At 39.9% G+C, this 23,519-nt stretch overlaps 1 protein-coding gene and 1 pseudogene across 1 annotated transcript in view; one reads left to right on the top strand and one right to left on the bottom strand.

The window, feature by feature from the left end:
* Positions 1-18,264, top strand: part of LOC124525053 (ATP synthase F(0) complex subunit C2, mitochondrial-like) — a 46,595-nt pseudogene extending 28,331 nt beyond the window's left edge.
* EXOC4 (exocyst complex component 4) overlaps positions 1-23,519 on the bottom strand; it is a 756,122-nt gene that overhangs the window by 325,735 nt on the left and 406,868 nt on the right. The gene's annotated exons all lie outside the window — the stretch shown is intronic.

Here is a 23,519-nt window from a genome sequence, read left to right as displayed (position 1 = left end):
CAAAGCACATCTTTGCTATGTATCATTAGTTTGGGCATCTTTTCCACAAATACGCATTTGGATTTCATGGAAATTTTAAGTTTCCCAAATGTAGGGGAGGGACCCTATACACTTAACACCTTCAACAGTGGCAACACCACGCATCTAATATAGATTTCCTGGCTGTATGTGTGTTAAGTCTGTATGTATATTTTGTTCTTCAGAAGGCCACATTTCATCCACTCATTGCATACATATGAGCACCTGCTATATACTGAGCCCTATGTTGGGCCTGGGTTTACAAGAACACTGTTCTGACACAAGGAACTCCTAACATAGCAGAAAGATAGATATATGAGTGTTGTATTATAATAAAATTATATAGATCTATGGGGGGGAGAAGATCGTGGAGAGCTTTAGATTGGGGGTATGGGGAGAAAGGGGGACACACACAGAACACTCACAGTTTTGTTGGGCCTTGATGAGTAAAACAGACTAAAAGGGAGAAAACTTCTACAACTGAATGAGAGAAGTATATCAACTAAAGAGTTGATAAATGAATAATGCTAATTTAAAAGGAGATTATTCCTATCACTTGTAAAATTATAAAGCTCACTTAATTTTCAAAAGTTCTTTTACCAGTTATTAACCTTGAATTACACAGAAAAGGGCAACTTTACTTATTTCATTCTTTGGCATGAGCCATCTGAAAGGTTACATAAAAAAAGTAGTGAAACTTTCAGAAATTCTAACAATTCATCTTTGTCTGGATTGATCTTTTCTTTTCTTTTTTTTCCTTCTTTTCTTTCTTTCTCTTTCTCTCTTCTCTCCTCTCTTTTACTCTTTCTTTCTTTCTTTCTTTCTTTCTTTCTTTCTTTCTTTCTACAGCTAAATCTGAATCTATGGAAAATATCAAATACAATTACTTGCTATCAAAACAAAAAAAAAGCTTAAAATGAACTTAAAAATAGTTTATTGTTTCTTTATTTATATCTGAGTCTAAGGAACATAGAGCTGGTGTGAAATATTGCCAAATAAAGAAAGCTACTTTTAAAGAACATTTTCTAAAACTAATGTAAAAAAAATCAACTCTTTAATTGCACGAAAATACTCTAGAAGAAAGCTCCAATCCCAAGGTATTTTTCTTTGTATATCTCGTGGCAGGAGACCAGATCTTTATTAAAAATCACTTTAAATCTTCAAGTCTAACAGTTAAGGTCAGATGTGCAAAATGCATCCTGCCAAGATGATCAGGGAGGACTTTGCTCACAGATCCTTCCAAAGCAGTGCTCTCCTCTCTCCAAATTTTCCAAGTGCACGTGTATAAATAGGTTGTGCTCACAGAAGAGTGAATACACACAGGTACTCCCACTCTAACAAGCCCTTGCAATCCCTGGTTAAGTTTGCTCTTTCTACCATACTGAAAGCCTCTGGAAGGTAGAGTCCCATGGCAACTTTTTCATGGCTCTGTCCCCAGCACTTAGCAGTGCTCTGCACACAGGAAGTATTCAAGAAATATTTGCTGAGTGAATTGCTGAATGAATGGAATGCTTCTAGAAAAAGAATATTGGCTAAGTATCAATACTAGAACAAACCTCTCTGAAGGTAGCAGTCTAACATATAGTCTTTGAGAACTTGCCTATAATATTTTTAAGAAGAAAAACTTATTTTTTAAAATGCATATTTATTTATTTTGAGAGAGAGAGAGAGAGTGGGCGCACGAGCGCGAGAGGGATAGGGGCAGAAAGAGAAGGAGAGGGAGAATCCCAAGCTCCATATCACAGACTGTGAGATCACAACCTAAGCTGTAATCAAGAGTTTGATGCTCAAACGACTGAGCCAGCCAGGAGCCCCAAGAAGAAAAAAAGCTCTTGATTGGGATATACTTTCTATGTAACTCAAGGCAAAGCTATTTGCTTGAATGACTGTGCATCACCTATAAATAGTGCTCCCCATTTGAAAAGAAATAATATGGCTCTTGGACAACAACTTTCCTATAAAGAAATATGCTTTCTACAGTAAGACTAAGAGTTTCCACAAGAAGTAGCCTGCCTAGTTTGTGTCTGTACCACAAATAGCTCTTCCTCCCCAAGTAAGATAATTCAAGGCCCTAGCATTCTAGCATCATCATCCCCCACCCTCCAGACCCAAATGCCCCTGAAAGTGAAGAGAAGACAAACAAGCAATGTCTGGTGAAATAACACACAAAATGCAGAAGAAGGCACCATGTTTGAATTTATCACAATTAGGACAGAAAGTCCCTAAGAAGTAGGAATTCAGAGAAAAATAAAAAAGAAGAGCAAGGATAGGCCAAAAAAAAAAATTTCAAGTCCCTAAATTCACTCCAAATACAGGGGCCTTTATGTTTAAGATTCTAAATTACTCTTACTTTTAATCTCTAACCTGGGATCTCTCCCATTTGTTGAACTCCCAATATGACCACCCCCTTCCCCAATCACTGGAAACCATTAAAGACTCTAATGGCTACTTCAGGGCCAACAGGGAACGAGTCACAGACAGATCCATTTTTGTAGTCTACAGTCAGGTAAAGAAAGGCCATTTCCAATTGGGAGTGTTCAGTGGTGGCAGCAAGAGATAAGAGAACAGTGAGACCCCTGAAATCCCCAAGTAACTGGCTTGGCAGCCCAAAGCCTAGAATGCTCAGTGCAAGGCCACCCACAATTGGTGTTCTGTCCTCTAGCTCTCCCCTATTTACTCAAGCCACCAAGAACCAGTGGCTCTTTTGAGGATTTTGAGAAAGGCCAAATATGGAGGAAAAAAACATTAACTGAAATCAGGCTTATACAAAAAGTTTTTTGGAGATCAACAGATACAACCTACCCCATTACATAGAAGAGAAAAATGAGGCCCAAAGATGGATGTCTTTCTCAAACTCATATAGCGACAGAGGAGAGACATATAAAAACATCCAAGGTGATCTACACATCAGCATGCTTTCAGCAGCACCAGGAAGAGGATCTATTTTCTCATGTAACAGTAAGTCCCAAAGGTGGTGAGGGCTGCAGGAATGGTAAAATCAAGGCTCTTGTTTCAGCTGGCTATGATTCTCTTGGTTCTTCACTCCTCTGTAGTCAGCTTGTCTTCCCTTATAATTGCAAAGCAGAGAAAACCTCTCTCCCAACTCTGGAATCCTTCCTTTCAGTCTGATGGGGCCAGAAAATAATTTGGACTTTGTCTTCTTCACTAGCTAAGCTTCCTTAAGAGCGCCTAAACTAGCACAGTATTAGAAGTATTCAAGGGCTAGTATAATGGCACCGACTATAGGCGAGCAGACCCCAGGCCGGCAGAGTCTGTGGTCCTCAGACTGCAGGGGGTCTCATCAGTATCTGGTTGAGTCTATTTTCCCTATAAACATCCATGAATTGCTTAATACCATGTACTTCTTTGAGACACTCAAAAGTGATCACGTGTATCTTATCTGGGTTTCAGTTTGTGCATTCTTCTTCAAAAATCCATGAAAGTCTCTGCTTTGAGTTTCACTAAATCCATTTCTCTCTCATTTCAGCCTGAACACTGCAATCCAGCTCTACAGGTAGCAAATTGAAATGTTTAGTGGCCCATTGCAGACAGATTGAATCTGAAAAGAATACGGCAATAAGAAAGAAGCAAGGCATCAATATCATACAGTAAAGCTCTCGCCAACGACAGTGATGATGTAGGTGAATGATTGAGCATTTGTTAAACTTCTCCCATTGTGAGAGTAACCTATTATTTTCCTGGTTGTGCAACGAAATGCCTCAATCACCAAAAGAAGAAGTCAGTAAAAAATGATATAGCTTATTTTCTACTGCTGTTGTTCTATGGGGACGGTATGGCATGTCGTACCTCGCTCCCCACCCACCCCCCACCGACTCCACTAAATTTATCCCTGTGCTAAATTTATCCCTGCCCGTCATTCATTTTGTAAAATGTTTGATATCTTGGTGGTGATGGCTTTTCCTTTTCTTCTCCTCCTTCTTCGTTTTTGTTTTTTGCCGTTGATAGAATTAAGCCTGACATAGCTTAACTTTCAGGCTAACATGACATGGTTATCTGATTTAGGATTACTTACAAAAAGGAAAATAAAAAGCACGTGGCAATAGTGTTAAAGCAAAACAAAGAGGAAGTCAGTAGCAACTGCTCTGGAATTCGCTTCTTTGTCTGATTGTACAGTAAACATAGCTGGGGTTACAGAAAGGTCTCATATAGTAGCATTTCATATCTGCAACCACCAGTTTATATCCCAACTGGTTTCCATCTCCAACTCAGCTCGCCTCTCGGAGAAATCCCCACCTACAACATGAGCCACAGCAACTGTACTGCCGCAGGGCTGCGAATGAGAGGGAAGACACAGGAAGGCACCTTACAAGGTCTGATGCAGAGGAGATGAGCATATTCCTGAGGGCCACCCCAATCTGAGATGTGAGCCTCACCATTACCCGTGTGCGGTTGCTACCGTGCTTCTCCCCAAGTGCTATGGACTGAATGCTATGTCCCCCTAAAACTCATGTTGAAGTCCTGAGAAGCCCCAGTGTGATGGTATTTGGAGGTGGGGACCTCCCAAAGTAATGGAGTCATGAAGGTAGAGCCCTCATGAACGAGGTGAGGGCCATTATGAGTCAGGAGAGAGATGATCTCTCTCCAGCAGGCGAAGACACAGCAAGAGAGCGGCCACCTGCAAATCAAGAAACAGGTCCTCACCAGACACAGATCTGCTGGCACCTTGATCTTGGACTTCCAGCCTCCAGACCTCTGAGAAATAAATTGCTGCTGTCGGCCACCTATGGCATTTTTGTTACAGCAGACTCAACTGCCTAAAATAGCACATATTGTGTCCTAGATGCCTGACAACTACCCCACGCACTGTTTTGTTAAATTCACAAGGTCTCCCAGGGCTGATACAAAATTGTCAACATTCATAGGCAAAGTGCTAAGAATCTAAAGGTCAGTGTTCTTGCTCACCTGCCATTTGATGCTAAGAAAATAATGGTGGCCGATTTACGTGTAGCATGATAACACGTCTGTAATAATAACCACCATTATAATAACAGTCCCCTAATACATGTAGCATGTACCGGGGGCTACGTATTGGTCTAAGTGCTTCACTCACAAAAATCCTATCAAGCGGGTTCTATTGCTGTCCCCATTCTACAGATGAAGAAATGGAGAGATTGAGCCCTAAGTCATCTGCCCAAGGTTTCAGAGCCAGGAAGAGAGTGGCACGAAGGCAATCAGGCCTGAGAGCCCCAGCTTCTTTACCCTGACACTAGGATCTCACACCTCCCTGAAAAAGGAAATAGAAAACACATGATGGTAGTGATGACTGCATCCCGGGAAATCTGAAACACAACGCTAAGCTCACACAGGCAACCAAGAGATATAATCCTCCAGTAAGTAAAGTCCGAGATTCGGCCAAACACATTCTAAACATGACTACGCCCCCTCCCTTGGGCCGGACGTAGTCAAAACCCTAATCTGCTAAGAAAGAAGATGATTATCCAGGTAACAACTCTACGTGCTAGGGCAGAGCCCAACAACAAACTGCTGGGGATCATCAGCATGCAACACGTTTCACTGTAGCCGATCAGGAAGTGTGGCTCTGTCTTGCCCCCTTTCTATCTATTTTACGTTTTTCTCTTGACATCACCTCCTGAATTCTATTCCTTCACAAAATCTATTTCTATAGTATGGCCACCAGAGTCAACCTTGGCGGACACTGCCTGATTATAATGGGCTGTCCTTTGCTATGACAGACTATGCTATTAAAGAGGCAACTGCTTATCAGAATCACATCCTGAAGATAGAGCCCATTAAGAACCGTCCTGTTGTTACTGAGGGGAAGCAGTCATTTGTGCAACCAAATAGACTAAACACATCACATGTAATTTCTTCTGAAGATAAAGCTAAGCCCAATACTACAAAATGATTGCTTTGAATAAAAGCAAGTAAAGGATGAGCAGACTTACAAGGTTCTAACATTATTAAATGCTGACATTTGGAAAGGTACTCTCATAAAGAGGGTGACCTGGGAGACAGAATAGTAGTGGAACCATTGGGTAAAGGGGTCAGGCAGAACAAAGTTTAATTACTATTCCTGGGGCTTACTGGTTGTGCAATATTGAGCAACTTACTGAGACTCAGTTTCTTCATCTTTAAATTGGAAACAGGATAATGCTAGAGGCTGAATGGTCATGGTAGGACTTTTGAGAGTATCAAATACTCAGCAGAGTGCCTTCAGTGAAATAGAAACTTCTCTTCCACCAGAATTGAAGCTCCATGATGGCGGACATTCCTGTCTTTGTTCTCCAGAACATAATACATGCTCAATAAATATTTAATGAATAAACACACTGGTTGCTTTTTTCCTTGAGACAACATCAATTCAAGTCAGTTCCTCTTTTTCAGTGACAAAGAAATTCTTATTAGGACTAGATAAGTTACGGAACCCTTTCAATCAGTATGGCCCTATGTAGCCAACTGGAATAGATGTTCTTTCCCAAACTCTATTTTCAACTGAATCTGAGCTTCAAGCTAATCATTCATTTTAGTCTGTAAGTCACTTATGAAGAATTTCTTTTTCCCGTACTGACCACATATTCTACTTTTCTGTCTTCTTTTTCCTATAATTCTTGTAAATTAGGAAAGTCAGCTGCATTCTAATAGAAGAGCTAAGGGTTTTCTAAGTCAGAAGCAGGACTTATCTTGGCTGACAGCTGGGTGGCCCAGGCTCAAAAGTTCTCGAAATCTGAGGGTTTTCATTAGGTTCTATCTTGAGGATTTCAAAAAAGCACTTTACAAATAATATGAACTGTAAAGCACCATGCAAATTTCAAGTACCATTTTTATTATTCCATTATCTAAGTAATTGTCCACTGTCACTTAAGATAAGCAGAATTTCAAAATTTCAAGTCCTTGTATCTGTCAGAAACAAAAATGGTAACATACATTTTTCAGAAATAAGCATTTGAGAGTTGAGGGGGAAAAATGAACAGATTTCTATAATCTAAAATAGGAAATGTAATCGAATTAATTGGTATACCATTGTCAACTCTCTTTTTCTTTGTTTCTACTTAACAAGTGTCTTGTCATTTAAAAAAAATTTTTTTAATGTTTATTTATTTTTGAGAGACAGAGAGAGACAGGGGGCAAGTAGGAGAGGGGCAGAGAGCGAGAGGGAGACACAGAATCCAAAGCAGGTTCCAGACTCTGAGCTGTCAGCACAGAGCCCATTGTGGGGCTTGAACCCAGAAACTGTGAGATCCTGACCTGAGCCGAAGTCGGACGCTTAACCGACTGAGCCACCCAGGCACCCCATGTTTTTTGTCATTTTCGTAACTAATCACCAGTATAAGTTGATTTCTATCAAAGCACCTGACAATTAATTATATGCTAAATGAGTCCCTTGGCTTCAATTTTTTGTCAGTTTAAGAAAAAAAAAAAAAAAAACAGGTAGGAAAAGGCCACTGAGTATGTACACACAAACTAGCGTAAGAACTGATTTGTTTTGTTTTTTACCAGAAATGGAGACAGTGAACACCTGAGATATGAAAGCAGTCCCTCTGTGATGAACTGAATGTTTGTGTCCCCCCCCCCCCGCCCCCCGAGAATTTTCACACTGAAGCCCAATGTGATGGTTATTTGGAGGTGGGGTCTTTGGGAGGTAGTTAAACTTAGATAAGGTCATGGTAAGGGAGCATCCCGATGGAATCAGGGCTCATTTACGCAGAGTAAGAGACATCAACGCGTCCTCTCCACCATGTGAGGACACAGCAAGAAGGTGGGCCACCTGTAAACCAAGGGAACTCACCGCCAGAACTCAACCAGGTTGGTACCATGGTGACCTCGGACTTCCGACGTCCACAACAGTGGGAAATAAATTTGTTTCCTAAGCTGCCCAGTCTAGGGACTAAGACACCCCCTTTCATATTCATATGAATTGGGCCTAAGAGTCTAAAGTTGCAGAATCTTCTGTTTGCAATCTCTTTTGAGAAGCGGATTACTCACATAACCCCACACCTCCCCTCAGAGCTGCTGGGGGGGGGGGCAGCCCTCCCCAACAGGAATGTTCAGGAAAGCTGCTGATGGCTCCAAAGGGGAGGCAGGCAGACTTTTCTTCCCCAACCTGAGAAGGAATCAGCAAGGACTGGAGCTTTCTGTGGTTCTTACTTTGAATTTGGAAAATGTGGCTTCTGTCAGCAAACAAAGAAAAATAATTCAGGCAGCTCTTTGGCAGATAGTCTTTGCGTCCTCGTGTATTTAGAAAGCTATTTTTTTTTCCTACCCTGTGTTTTGTTTTCTTGTTTTTGAACTTTCTATAGTAAGGAAGCAGCGATTACTGGAGAAACTGTTAAATGATCTCTGATTTCATCCTAACTGCATTGTTCTCAAAATCCCGACCCTCCTTGCCCCTCACGCTGGGTGTAGACGCGGACGTGACTGCGTGGTCCGATAGAGTGGCGACAAAAGCCACGTGCAGCTGTGAAGTCAAATGTGGGCAGCCTAAACTGAGATGTGCTCTAAGTGTCAAATACACACCGGGTTTCTAAGATTTAGCATGAAAAGAAGAATGTAAAATATCTTGTGATTTTTATATTAATTACAGGTGGAAATTGTGGAAAATTAATGAAAGGAAGTCTCATTTCGAATGGAGACCGGCAGGGGGCACACACAGGAAGAGAAGGACCTTGGGCAGACTTCACTCTCCCAGCAGGCAGAAGAAAGGCTTTCCTTCTCCCCCAGCAACAGCCCAGTCAAGGAGAGACCTTCACAACTCAGCCACCGGAAAAACAAGGATACTTGGCACTCCAATGGGCTTTTTGTTTGTAACAGCCTTCCCAACTCCCCCCTCTTCTCTGTACCCTTCCTTGGTTTTCTGGAATTGCCTCTGGTTTTGACATGGCTTGCTTGTCTCCGATTGCAATTCTCTGGTATTCCGAAATAAACCCATTTTTGCTGATAAAATAACTGGCAGTTTTATTTTTTAAGATTAACAAAATCACATTTTGGATGTGTTGGGTGAAATAAAATATTATTAAATTTATTTCACCTGTTTCTTTACCCTTTTTTTTTTTTTCCTAACGTGGCTCATATTATCTCTCTCTTGGAGAGTGCTGATCTGTACACTTAGTAGGCAACCAAAAGCTACGTTCAATGTTGACCTAGGAGTCTGTATAGTTGTATACATGTACACACAAATACAAATATACATATGTGTGTCTATCACCTTTGCAGTAGGCATTTGTAACTGATCAATCAAATTTGTAAATTCTTATAAAGTACATATACTTTATAAATTCTTATAAAGGTACCATGCTGGAAATGGTTTAACTGGATGTTTTCATCATAATAATTTGATTATATTGAGGCTAATGGAACGAATCAAATAAAAAGGTATACACATGTGTAATTTTTCACATAGAAATCTGCATGCATCATGCATACATCCACAGGATGGTCATCAAGTGACGATTCAAATTGGATGGGAGGGAAGTCCATTAACACGTTATCAGAAAGGTCAAGTGAATACTATACTTTTGTCTTTAAAAAAAAACTTGAACCGCTTTTAAAGCTATAAATGCAGGGGAACTTCTACCTAAACGCGGTCTGGTAGAAAATATGGTTGAATACACAAATACAGCACATGAGCAATTGGCACAGCAAAGCCCCAGTGGAAGCAAGCTCTTTAACAGTGCCTAAAATGATCTGATTGTTAGCTTCTGATCTGGTTGATCTTGTTTAATTGTGTTAATATTCAATTTCATTAAAATCTTTAAGGTAATACTATGCTTCAACTCAGCTCCAATTCAGATGATCCTATCAGAGATTGTGAATTATGCAGTCCTATTATATTCTGCTCAGGTCTTTTGGAGGATAAGAGTTATGCGAATAATGGAAATTTTCTGAAGTTTAGGACTATATTTTAATTTTAATTACTCAGAAGAATTCGATGAATTAAGAATTCGGCAAATTAAGACTTGCTAGGTATTTTTAACCCTTTGATGGAATACCACTTGCCAATTTAACATACTGTTTATTTTCATTGATACCCATCTCTGCATTTTATTCACAAACTCCCTGCCTATCTGTCCTGTTTCTTTCACCAAGTAAGAATATGCTATAACATAATTGCTGTTTTTTAAAAAAAAATTTTTCAATGTTTATTTTTGAAGGGGAGAGAGTACGTGCACCTGCCTGCGAGCGTCAGAGGAGGGGGCTAGGGGTGGGCAAAGAGAGACACAGAATCGTAAGCATGCTCCAGGCTCTGAACTGTTAGGACAGAGCCCGGCAAGGGGCTCAAACCCACGAACCGTGAGATCATGACCGGAGCCGAAGTCGAATGCTCAACCAACTGAGTCACTCAGGTGGCCCAGATAATTGCTATTTTTTTTTTTTTAAAATACGATAATGTAAATATCCAAATAAAAGTCGTTCAAAATACTTGCCTATGGATGTTAGATATTAACCTCAGAGGTACTGACACTGTTAAAACTATTCTACTTCAGAAACTGCCTTTAAAAATGAAATGGTGGTGTGCCTGGGTGGTTCAGTCAGTACAGCATCGAACTTGGCTGAGGACAAGATCTCATGGTTCATGTGTTCGAGCCCCACGCTGGGCTTTGCGCTCACAGCTCAGAGCCTGCTTCGGATTCTGTCTCCCTCTCTTTCTGCCCCTCCCGTGCATGTACGCTCTCTCTCTCAAAAATAAACATTAAAAAAAAGTGAAGTTGTTACATATCTTTGTCTATTACAGATTTTTTGGATCATTTAAAATCATTTAAACCTCTAATGAATATAAAAGTGAACAAATTAGGTACTTTCATTTGGTGTTATAAAAATATGTGCATGTGTACACATAGACTATATGTAAGTATATATAACATATATGAGGATATATAAAGCAATTGTACTTAACCTTTGGGTCCTTACATTTTCTGTAAGGTAATTCCAAAGGAAGATTTAAAAAAAATGTTTAGGGGGACCGGGGAGGCTCAGTTGGTTAAGTGTCCAGCTCTTGGTTTCAGCTCAGGGCACATGGGAGGCTCAGTTGGTTAAGGGTCCAGCTCTTGGTTTCAGCTCATTCGTGAGTTCAAGACTCACATCCATCTCTGCGCTGATGGTGCGGAGCCCCCTTGGGATTCTCTCCCTCTCTCTCTGCCCTTCCCGCTCTCTCTCTCTATCAAAATAAATACATAAACTTAAAAAGAAATGTTTGGAGCAAGGGTGGCTTTTTTTTTTTTTTTTTAGAGAGAGAGAGAGAGAGAGAGCGAGCACATGAGTGGATGCACTGGAAATTGGCAGAGAGAGAGAGACAATCTTAAGCAGGCTCCATGCTGAGCCCAACACAGGGCACGATCCCATGACCTTGAGATCATGACCAGAGCCAAAATTAAGAGTGGAACAGTTAACCTACTGAGTCACCGAGGTGCCCTGGTAGAGTTTTTTGTATTAAAAAAATAATCTAAGGAGTTTCATGGATAAAATTCAATTAGATGATCAGATCTGGAATATTTACTAAAAAAAAAAAAATCAGTCCTATGATCTTTCTTTCTTTCTTTCTTTCTTTCTTTCTTTCTTTCTTTCTTTCTTTCTTTCTCTTTTTTAAAAATATTTTTGAGAGAGCGCAAGCAGGGGAGGGGCAGAGAGAGGGGCACAGAGGATCCAAAGTGGGCTCCACACTTACAGCAGTGAGACTGATGTGGGGCTTGAACTCACAACCGTGAGATTATACCTGAGCCAAAGTCCAATACTCAACCAACTAAGCCACCCAGGTACCCTTTACGTCATCTAAAAAATCAGCTGCAGACATATTTACTTTACTTTATTTCACACTCCTAGGTTATAATCAGAATTATAGTCATAGTCCACTTCCTTTTAAGTAAATATAGACAGTGAGCTGTGCAAGATCATTAAGCTTGAAAATGGTGGAGCTTGTTGTCCCTCGTCACACTGCTTCCACACTAATTCACAGTTGGAGCTCCCCTTTCCTTTTCAAATTCAAATAGGCCAGGTATTCTCATTCTCAAAGTCACAATATTTATTTTGTGTGGATGTTTTTTTTCCAGACTACATTGAACCAAATTAAGTTACTTAGTCCCTGGAGGAAACTATAAAAACTCAATTGTCCCTTCTACCATCACGAATTCCATACAGTGATGGCAGTAATAGTCCCTTACCCTGATTACCCTGGACACTAATGGGTTCTTTTCTCTTTACAACTAGTGTTGTGGATTCTCTCCCCAAAACCACAATCTCTATTAGCTTTTGGAGATTTCCTTCTGAAATCACAACTACCTCTAACTGCCCTCTTGTAATTAAACTTTAATTCAGGTTAAGCCTAGGATTTGAATTTGATCAGTTGAATTTTCTTAAAACAGATACTATCAAGATGATATTTAATAGCAGAGAAGAACTCTGTTTTTTTCCCTTTATTAACAAATAAACTACAACATAGAGTGGTCCCTGCAATGTTCCTTGGACCACATTGGATAACTAAGTCTCCATATAAAAAACAATTACCAAGCCAACCTACTTCAGGAAATAACATAAATTCAGTAAAATAAATGAATGTGGATTGTCCATTGTTATTTGTTGTAATATTATCTGGCATATACATGTTGGCTAGGACCTATTAGCAAAACAATAGACTTACAGGCTCAAAATCACAAATTCCAAGGTTGGATATTTTAACATGTGTCTTCCCCAGAAAACCTCTTTATTAATGAATAAATGGAAATGATTTCCTGCACTTTTGGAATTTGCAAAACTCAGAGAGTAAATCAGAGACAAATCCAGGAAAAGAGTAGTCCACAACCAATATCTTTCAATTTCTTTTGTTCACACACAAAGTCAAGATGACTTTGATATAAAGAACTTGAATCAACATCATACAGAATTCATTTAGTGCAGCTTCTCTAAACTGTATCTTTAAAAAAAAAATAGTCTCTCAAGAGAAGAGTAAATTTAAAGATGGGGCTAACACGTAACTTCGTAAAATACTCTATGTTATATGAATCTTTCTGGCACTCTGCACTTCAGTACATTATAGTTCAGAAAAGTCCTGGAGTTTAAAAAAAAAAAACCAATCCCCCCCCCCCAAAAAAAACTACTAGATTTTATTTAAGCAAAGGTTTCCCCCGCTAAGTTCTGTCTTGTCCCTTACAGGCCATGACTCCAGCTACATTTCCTGGGGCACTAATGTCTTTTGGAACAGTTTGGCAAATGCTGTTTTATTGAAAAGTATATAGGATTGAAAGACAAATGATTACAGTGTCAGACTAAATTTAAGGAACCTTCTATATGACTCTAACAAGCTTTTTAGTTACTCTGGAACTCAGTTTTCCTAAAAATAAGAGTCACAATATGTATCTCACAACTAATAACGAAAAATCAATTGCTCTAGTACATTCTCCATTACAACGGCAATAAACAACAAAGTAATAAACTTTATTCATTAAGCCAAAATCAAACATTTAGAGAATGTGCAATACTTTAGACTCTACTGGAGCACCTACAGATGGTCCTTACATCTCACAGTAGTAAAGAAGACACACGTTCAGATAAATCTCTACAGGAAGTGATGCACCTAATCACTGATTCAGCATAAAAAGGGTCAGGCAGGCAAAACTCTACTGAGGAGTGGATATGAAGGCTGATCATAGATTTGCATGAGGGGCTAAGGCAAAGGGCATCCTAAAGACACAGAGGAGTTTAAGAATATGAATCTCTGAACAGTCTCAATGTAAATATAACCCTCTGTAAATATAGTTCACACTGGCCTCTGTAGTGTGTGTTAAGATTTCACCCTTGCAAACATTTGCATCATATCGTGTGGCTCTAAAAAGGTGAATGTTGATACTAATTAACAGTAACAGTACTTTTCAAAAGCAACCTCAAGGTTACTGCATACCTTTATAAGAAATAATATATTCATGGCATCATACTGGTAAAACACATGCCTACTTTTATTGACTAAGTTATTATCATGACCCTATTTTTAATTTCCATATTATAGACACAGGACACGCACAAATAAATTAACCATCGGCCTCCAAACTTTAACATTCTATGCAAAATCTAAATACATGGCCTTAAAAACCCTTAAGAGAGAAAAACAATAGCCAACATACTTGATGTAAATAAAAAACCAAGACATTAGATCCTGGTACAGAGTAACATGCCCACTAAATGTTGGTAGCTCTTTTCACGAGTTGAAAAGATATATAATGTATAGTGCTAAAAAATAAAGTTGTACAATACCCCTATGCATTGTCTTTCATATTAGTAGTTTCAACTCAAAAATGAAATCACTACTTAAAACTATACACGCCGAATAAAAAAAAATAGCCGAAGGCATTCTTTTCCTGAAAAGGCACAAATACACAGAGCACAGGGGAAAAAAATAAAATCAAAGGCCACAAACATAAAATCAACTTCATCCTCTTTTTTCCTAGAGCATTTGAACTCTTTTTAATGAAGCATTCGACTTATTTGCATTTTTCTTTGTTCTTAAAACTGAACACATATATGCAGTTTAGCATAGCATGTTTATAAAACAACTAATTTCCATTGTATGGTAGTGCTGGTTATGTTAGGGGAAAAGAACGTGGGCTCCTGAGTTACACGCCTCTGGGTTTTAAAACCCATGCTGTAGAACTAACTAGATGCATGACCTTGTGTAAGATTTTGTAACCTTCGGTGCTTTATGAAAAAAATTATGCAAATAATAGTATTTACCTCACAGAAAAACTGTAGCAGTTAAGTAAGATAATCTGTGAAGGTGCCTTCCACTTCTGTAGCATTAACATAAGCCATCATCTCCCTATTTTACTTCGCTTGTTTCTATGAATGAGAACAGAGATAAAGAGTAACAGAAAAGATAAGGAAGAAGACTAACCAGTCTAGGGAAAGGACCATCTCTTTATCATTCAGCCCTAAGAGAACACTAGAATTACCTTGGGAGCTTTCAAATACTAGCTTCTCAGGTCCCAGTCTTTAACCTGTAGTGTCTGAATCATTAGGGATGGGGCCCGGAGGTAGTAATTCTCACGCAGCCAAGTACAGACCAGTCAGTGCTTAGAATGTTTCCTAAAGCAATTAACACACAAAGTTGGTGCTCAGTGAATGTTTATTAAATGTATATATTGCATAGGGTCGACTGACTGGACCATTTGTGACACGACTTAAAAAGAAAAAAAGGAATCCAGTAATTATGCCCTAGGCATGGGACACCAACAAGATTTTCTGCCTTCAGATTCGAAAACATGCAAACAAGTAAGTTAAAATATAACTGTAATAAATATAATAGAAACACAGTAAAAAGGAGAGGGGGATTAATGTGCTGTTCAAAAGCAGTTAATTTCAAGAAATCAGTAAATTATGTCACTTCAATGTCAACTACAACAATAAAAAACCCAAGAGAGGGGCGCCTGGGTGGCGCAGTCGGTTAAGCGTCCGACTTCAGCCAGGTCACGATCTCGCGGTCCGTGAGTTCGAGCCCCGCGTCAGGCTCTGGGCTGATGGCTCAGAACCTGGAGCCTGTTTCCGATTCTGTGTCTCCCTCTCTCTCTGCCCCTCCCCCATTCATGCTCTGTCTCTCTCTGTCCCAAAAATAAATAAACGTTGAAAAAAAAAAATTAAAAAAAAAAAAAAACCCAAGAGATTATAAAGAAAAAAAAAAGACCAAAATGTAAGGGGGACTATTAATTTGTTTTACATTTATAATGTCATGCTTAAATGATCCATAATCAGTACTATATTTTGCTTTTTAATGACCTGAGAAACAGCACAGATAATCTCTGAAATGTGGAGAATACACCAACCATATGTTAATCTTCATATAAGACAGTATTATTTCAAGTGATCCTTACTACAGTCATATTTCACTACAATAAATGAATCTGGACAGGCCTTTGGCTTTTACTATAACAGGATGTGATGCACAACATTAGTTGCTCAGATAAGCGTAATTCAGAACTTCTAGAATTGCATGTCAATTCTAGACATGGGGGAAGGGAGAGAGAGAGCAGGCTTCACGCCCAGACCAGAGCCTGATGCAGGGCTTGATCTGACCTGAGGCGAAATCAAGAGTCCAACGCTTAACCAACCAAGCCATCCAGGCACCCCTGCATGTCAAACTTTTAAAATGAGTAGACATTTAATGGACATCAGTCACTGTTAGTTTAACAAGGATCAACAATGACTTAAGCTGTCAATGGTTTGGTTTTGACCCAGACATTAAATAATGGCAACAACAGTAAGTTTTTCAAGACTGATAGGTTAGTTGAAAAGAGGCTCAACTCTTGGAGGGTAAAACATTGACTCCTGCTATCCATAAAGTGTACTTTTTTAACTAAAAATAAATAAAAAGAGAATATATTGTCAACTGCTTCTCTTTGCAAATACTATTGGACCAGAGACAGGCAAGGTGGAATCAGACCCAGATCTATTCCTTCTGGTTGCAAGGAAGAAAAGTGAATATTCAAATTCTTGAACTAAGTCTTGTGTTCTCACCTGAGCATTTACAATGACTCTCAAAATTGAACACATATCAGGATCACCTGTAAGGATTTGCAACAAAGCAAAATCCCGGGCCTGACCTCTAGTGTTTCGGATTCCAGGGGTCTGGGTGGGACTGAGAGTTTGCATTTCTAACAACTTCCCAAGAGATGAGACGGCACTGGTACAGGGGTCACCCTCTCAGGACCACTCCCCTTTTCTCTTCAGCCTTGAGCCAGGCTACACAATCTGGCCACACCTACTGAAACTTTGCTCAAAAATAATTTCTTCTCTAAAGTCTTAGTGTTTTGCTATCCTGCTTCTCCCTTCCTCTAATAGACGCCCCCCCCCACCTTTTTTTAATAGCCTTTCTTTTTTAGAGGCTACTGAGACCGAGTTGAGTATGGCCATCTTTCTTTCTATCCTCAGTGTGCGGACACAGGCAGCATTACACAGTTTTACTGATTTTAGTGCATATGACCATCAAGAGAGCAACTTCTGGAATCAGATCAGACTGCCTGGGTTTGAACCAGGGTTCCATGACTTCCTTATTGTGTAACGAGGGGTATGTAAGTCAAGTCGCTAAACCTCAATTTCCCCTTCCAAAACAACAAAGATATCAAAAGGGCATACCGCAGGGGTGCCTGGATGGCTCAGTCGGTTAAGCGTCCGACTTCGGCTCAGGTCGTGATCTCGCGGTCCACAAGTTCAAGCCCCGCGACAGGCTCTGTGCTGACAGCTCAGAGCCTGGAGCCTGTTTCAGATTCTGTGTCTCCCTCTCTCTGACCCTCCCCTGTTCATGCTCTGTCTCTTTCTGTCTCAAAAATAAATAAACATTAAAAAAAAAATTAAAAAAAAAGAGCATACCGCATAAGGCCGCTTGGGCAAAGTAAAAATAATGCCTATAATGTGGTTAGCGCATCGTCTGACACGAAGCAAATGCTTAATAAATGTGATTAAGTCATTGACAATATTAAGAAACACTGATTTTTGGGGCGCCTGGGTGGCGCAGTCGGTTAAGCGTCCGACTTCAGCCAGGTCACGATCTCGCCGTCCGTGAGTTCGAGCCCCGCGTCGGGCTCTGGGCTGATGGCTCAGAGCCTGGAGCCTGTTTCCGATTCTGTGTCTCCCTCTCTCTCTGCCCCTCCCCCGTTCATGCTCTGTCTCTCTCTGTCTCAAAAATAAATAAAAACGTTGAAAAAAAATTTAAAAAAAAAAAAAAAAAAAAAAAAAAAAGAAACACTGATTTTTAAGAAACAGAGATGACCAGGGGCTGCTGGAAAACGCTTGAAGGGTGTTAGGGAAGAGCTATCCGAAGAGGATCCCCCCTCCGCCCCGTCTTCTCTGCACTGGGAACTACTCTCCGGCCAAAGCCCCTCAGTGCAAAGTTAGTCTCCGCCCCTTCTTGGTCAGGAGCACCTCTCAGCTGCTGAGCCCATCACTGTCTGCAGTGTCGCTAAAACCACTGGAGACACTGACAGATGGAGCCTTGGCAGCTTGGCAGTCCCACACCCCCTGACCTCACGTATTCCCAGCCGCAGCTTCCGAACCAGCGCCATTTCAAGGGACAGGACACAGCAGCCAAGTGCACTGGGGCTGGGGCTGCCACGGTAGGGGTGGCTGGCTCCAGGGCTGGAACTGGGACTGTGTTTGGGAGCCTCATCATTGGTTATGCCAGGAACCCCTCTCTGAAGCAACAGCTCTTCTCCCACGTCATCTGGGCTTTGCCCTCCCGGAGGCCACGGGACTCTTTTGCATGATGGTGCCTTTCTCATCCTCTTCTCCATGTGACAGAGCTGTCTCCACTTCCCATAGGTCTTTCCCCAGTGTCTCATCTGCCCTGTGTGTTCCTTTTGGAATACCTCCCTCCCACTGCCAGGCAGCCTGGGGAGAATTCTTGACTCCGGGTTTGACAGAGGGAAGACAAATAAATACTGTGTTAATAAGGAAAAAAAAAAAAAGATTTTTATAACGTTTGGCTTTCAGATGAATTTTAAAAAGTGATTCTTCTCCCCTTCAAGAAAATCAGGAATAAAAATCTTTATTACTTCAAAGCTGTCATGACTGGGCAGGTATGTGAAGATTGGGGCCATGAGATTGCTCAGTTTCCCTTACTTTGTATGTGTTGAGAGTTGAGAGATGGGAGGGGAACTGGATGAACACTCAAGGAAGAAGTCGAAAATGGTCAGGGAAAGGACTTTCAGCATGGTTCCGAGCAAGTGCTCCACTGCGAGGATTACTTACCAAGATACAGCTGGAGGAGTAGGCTGTTTTGCTTGGAGATCAAAACATAGTTTCAGGAATGGATTTCTTAATCCATCCAGCAATAAATGTGGGGATGAGAAAGACTGGACTGCATATGGAAGACACTATAAAGATGACTAGTAACAAAGAGAAATCTAACAAGAATGGTAATCAATAGTATCATAATAAAAATATGTAAGGAAAGAGGGCATTTCAACGATTTCAGACCATACACAGAATACTGCAAATGTCTGACTGACAGAGGAGACACCATTATTTAATCCCAGAAGAACTGGCACCCTTTGGTTTCTCAAGTACTCAGAATGTAGCATAAATGTCAAAACTTTCACCCAGGAACCAACGAACCATCTCCTGACAAAGAAAAATGGGCCTGGACCATGGGGCTATGTCTTCAGAAGTGTTTAAAATGACAGACAAGCTAAATTATGTTTGAAGGTTTTCTTTTTCTAAGGCAGACAAACTACGTTTTTACTAATACTGAAAGATAATTTACTTGTTTAAAAAAATACATTCAGGCCATGTTCTTCCAGTTTCAGAGCTTCCCATATCACTTATAACAGAGAATACTAATGACTAATAAAATTGGGCACCATTTCTTTTCTTATCCATCCCAAAGGAGCAATAATCACCACTATACTGTCATTTCAAATGTAAAGTGAAATCACTAATCCACTGGGACTCAGAGTAGAAAGCTTCAAGGTATTGTTTTATTGGTGCCATTTTTTTCAAGACATATTGTCATTTTGTGGAAGACTTCATTCCAGTTAATTAAATGCTGTGTTGATCAAAGGAAAAATGCATGTAGATATGTACACCATATAATGCCTATTCTATACACTGTGTGCCTACACACAGAATTCGATTTTCAGTTGGCTTCCCAAAAAGGCCAGCTCTTTTCGAGTTAATCATGCTAATATAATTTACTACTTTCTTCTGGGCTTTGGTGAAGAGCCCTATAAAATTACACAATGACCTCAGGACATTTCTATTTGCATTATGGGGTGTCTCAATCATGATTCTAAGTCTGAGTTCAATGGCATATAAAGCAATGCTAAAGAGTTCTACTCTAGACCAACTACTTTAAGAGTGCTTCAAGGCAAACATGTCCTCTAAGCCTACTGTTAAAAATAAATTTTACATATGCCTGTACACACACATCGTTTCCTAGATTCATACACTAGTATTTTAAGATTTGATGCAAATATTTATGCCAAACAAATACCTTTATCCAGTAGGTGCTTTCTTTAAGTTACATTTCCCGGCAACTGATTAGTAATAGGTAAGCTAAAATATAATGAACAATTGCTTGAATTTATTTTAAGGCCAGATTAAAGAACTAACTAGTTTGGAGAAAGGTTAGTACTTGTATTAATAATCAGGTCATGAAGTGTGGGGAACACAGGTTCTAAGAGGCACTAGAGAGGGGCAAATACCATTGTAGAAATTTAGAATCAAAACATATGAAACAATAAGGTTACTAGAGAAAGCCAAACATTAAACTTAGTAACGTTAACTTTGTACCAGATATTAAACTTAGTAATAATTCTTTGCCTACAGACTTATCAAAACTGTGGTAACCCCGTCAAATCTTTGCTTGTACTAGCTGATTAGGTGGAAATCACACTCTGCTGATGGTACACTGCTGGGTGTAAAAATGAGACCAAGGAACTGTCACCATCACTGAGTTCATCTAGTCCACATATAATAAAGTCCCTGTTGATGGGGTCAGACTAGAGACCTTGTTCTACAGCTAAGTGGACCCACGGCAGCTGATTCGAAGGCTGGCTAGAAGCCAAGATCATATGCTTACTCATATAAAGCTAAAAATTGAAATGAGGTAGAGAAAAAAGCAATTGAAGCATCATGATGTAGAAGTCCAATTTTTAAAAGAATCCAAATTGTGAGAACATAAAACCACAGTAGGGAAGGCAAACATGAAAGTCAGCTGAATCATTTACTGGAAGATGAGTATTTGTGGGCCAGCTATCATTCAGATTCTATTTTCTTCTTCTACTCAGCTTTATAATGTTTACTACCATTCCTGTGATTCCCCTGTATTTTTTAATAACTCCCGAGTACATCACATACTTGCCATAACACTTGGCAATAATCTGAAGGAGTCTCTATTTGCAAAGAAAAGATCCAACTAAAAGATTGAGCAAAAGTTTTGCCAGAGGGTTTAAAAATTAAGTTAAATCTCCAAGTAAGCTGTCTTCCCATAACTCATGCTTCTCCATTTGACCAAATTACCATTGGAAAGAAGAAAATGGCGTTAATGGCCTCAGAACCAATATTCTTAACAATTTAAAAATCAGTGAGTATTTTGCTTCTCACCTGTCTTTCTCTAGTCCCACCCACGCACATCCCCCTCTTTTCCATTCGTTCTTACTTACAAGGACTTCATTTATGGTTGACAAATCACAGTGATGGACAGGTGTTTGAGTAATGAAAAATAGTCACCTTCATCAAAATGGAGCACGGTATTTGTTATTATAAATATTCAGAAAGATCAGAGGATTTTTAAGAGTATAAAGATGTTTCAGTGGTATCACTAACGATATAGAAGTCCAAATTCTACCTTGTTCATTATCAAACAACACCTTCCATTCATAAACAATTCCTAGACTTCAGCCATAAGGTTCCGAATCTCCTATTTTACTTCCTCCCCTCCAGCAGTTCATCAACCCCCACTTGCCAAGGCTCAAAAATGTCTCGGTTAGGTAGAACTGATTTCATGCCAGATCTGCTTTGATCTTTCTTCTATGTGTTTAACTATTTACTTAACCCAAAAGGCAAACAGTGAATAGGGAAAGGGTTAACATTAGGCAGGGAGAGGTAAGGGACCTTCAGGGAGTCAGGCTGCAGCTGCAGTAGGGAGGCTGAGGAAGAGTCAGTGGCAGCAGAGTTTGGGAAGAAAGGAGGATGAGATAAACCTGTTCCTGACCTGCCCGAGCTAGATGCCACGCATCAAGTCTCACAAACCTTCTGATAAGGTCCCAATAAAAAGTCTGGGACAAAAATCCTTGCTGGCTACCCAGTCGGGACCCCTCTCACTCCTGAAAGCTTTACACTTTCTCTCAACAGACTCTATCACTTTGCTCACTCTCTGTTGTCCGTGAGATTAATTCTTCGACTCTGTGAGACAAGGACCAGTGTCTCTCCCACCCTCCTGTGACAATAGGATTCACATAATTTCTATTCTCCAAATCTTTTCACACTAAGCACGTATTTCCTTCAAGAAGTCATATAGCTTCCTATTCACCCTATTCATTAAATCTTCCTATTCCTGTTCAAAATTCTATTATAAAATCTTCAGACATACAAGTACAAAGAATAATGAGTACTCATGCAGCTGCTACCCAGTTAAAAAAATAAAACATTTGGGGTGCCTGGGTGGCTCAGTCGGTGAAGTGTCTGACTTTGGCTTAGGTTACGATCTCACGGTTTTTGAGTTCGAGCCCCGTGTTGGGCTCTGTGCTGACAGCTCAGAGCCCGGAGCCTGCTTCGGATTCTGTCTCCCTCTCTCTCTCTGCCCCTCCCCTGCTCGCACTCTGTCTCTCACTCTCTCTCTCAAAAAGAAATAAACATTAAAAAAATAATAATAAATAAAACATTCAAGCCTCGAGTGTAGTCCTTTCCAATCACATTCCTCTTCCTTCTCTCACCCCTAGTAGTGACCACTATACTGACTTTAATGTTCATCCTTCTGAACTATGTCTTTATATTTTATATACACATGGACTATGAAAGAATACACAGAGACATATGTACAGTTTCTCACATTTAAACTTTACCTAAATGCCATCATATTATATTCTTCTTCCAACATTATGTTTGGGAGATTGATTCCTGTTGAGGTACACAGTTCCTGTTCAACCATTTTTTATTACTGGGTAGCATGGGTAGCTTTTTATTGTTGTAGCGTATCACAATATATTTATTAATCCTTCTGTCAATTAACAGAATGTTTCCAGGTTTTAACTATACTTACTGATGCAGGTTGTACTTCATTGCTCAGTAATCTATTTTTATTTTCTCTCCATTTGCTTTTAACGTATTATCTTTGACTTTAATGTTCCATAGTATTTTGCTGCATTAAAGTATGGTCTCTTTTATCTTTCCTGTTTGGAATTCATTATGCTTCTGGGATCCAAGGGTTTTTGTCATTTATCAATTCTAGAAATTTCTCAATTTCTATTTCCTTAGCTATTGCCTCTTTCCCATTCTATTATCTTCTTTCAAAACTCTCTTGATGTATGTTTGAACTTCTCGTCTTATCTGTTCCATTTACCTACAGCTGTGTAAAAACTCCCTGCAAAACTTAGTAACAACCACTATTTGTGGGTCAAGAATTCTAAGAGGGCAGAGCACGGATGGAATGTGTTTGTTCCATGATGTCTGGGACCTCGGATGGGAACACTCAAACAACTAGGAGTGACCTCAAGAGCTAGGACTGGGCTCTGAATGGTTTGGTATTCCTCAAAACATCAGAGGCTCACAGTAATTTAATGGATTTCTTTCATGTCAGCTCAGGGTTCCAAGAACAATCATTCTAGCAAACAAGGTAGAAGTTGTATAGACTTTTATGACTTAGCTTCAGAAATTATATAATATTTACACCATACTCTTGGTCCAGTCACAAATCTGCCCAGTTTTAAGGGCATGGACTCCATCTCAAATTAGGAAGGGCATCAAAGAACTGGTGGTCCCTGGAGTGCCTAGGTGGCTCAGTCAGTTAAGCGTCCGACTTTGGCTCAGGTCAAGCTCTCACAGTTCAAGCC

This window comes from Lynx rufus, unplaced genomic scaffold (genome assembly GCF_022079265.1).
Source record: "Lynx rufus isolate CCGP_SWC_20201006 ecotype Redwood Valley unplaced genomic scaffold, mLynRuf1.p SCAF_4, whole genome shotgun sequence".
In the NCBI taxonomy this organism is placed as follows: domain Eukaryota; kingdom Metazoa; phylum Chordata; class Mammalia; order Carnivora; family Felidae; genus Lynx; species Lynx rufus.
The sequence above is the reverse complement of the archived record's forward strand: the minus strand, read 5'-3'. Positions and strand labels throughout refer to the sequence as shown.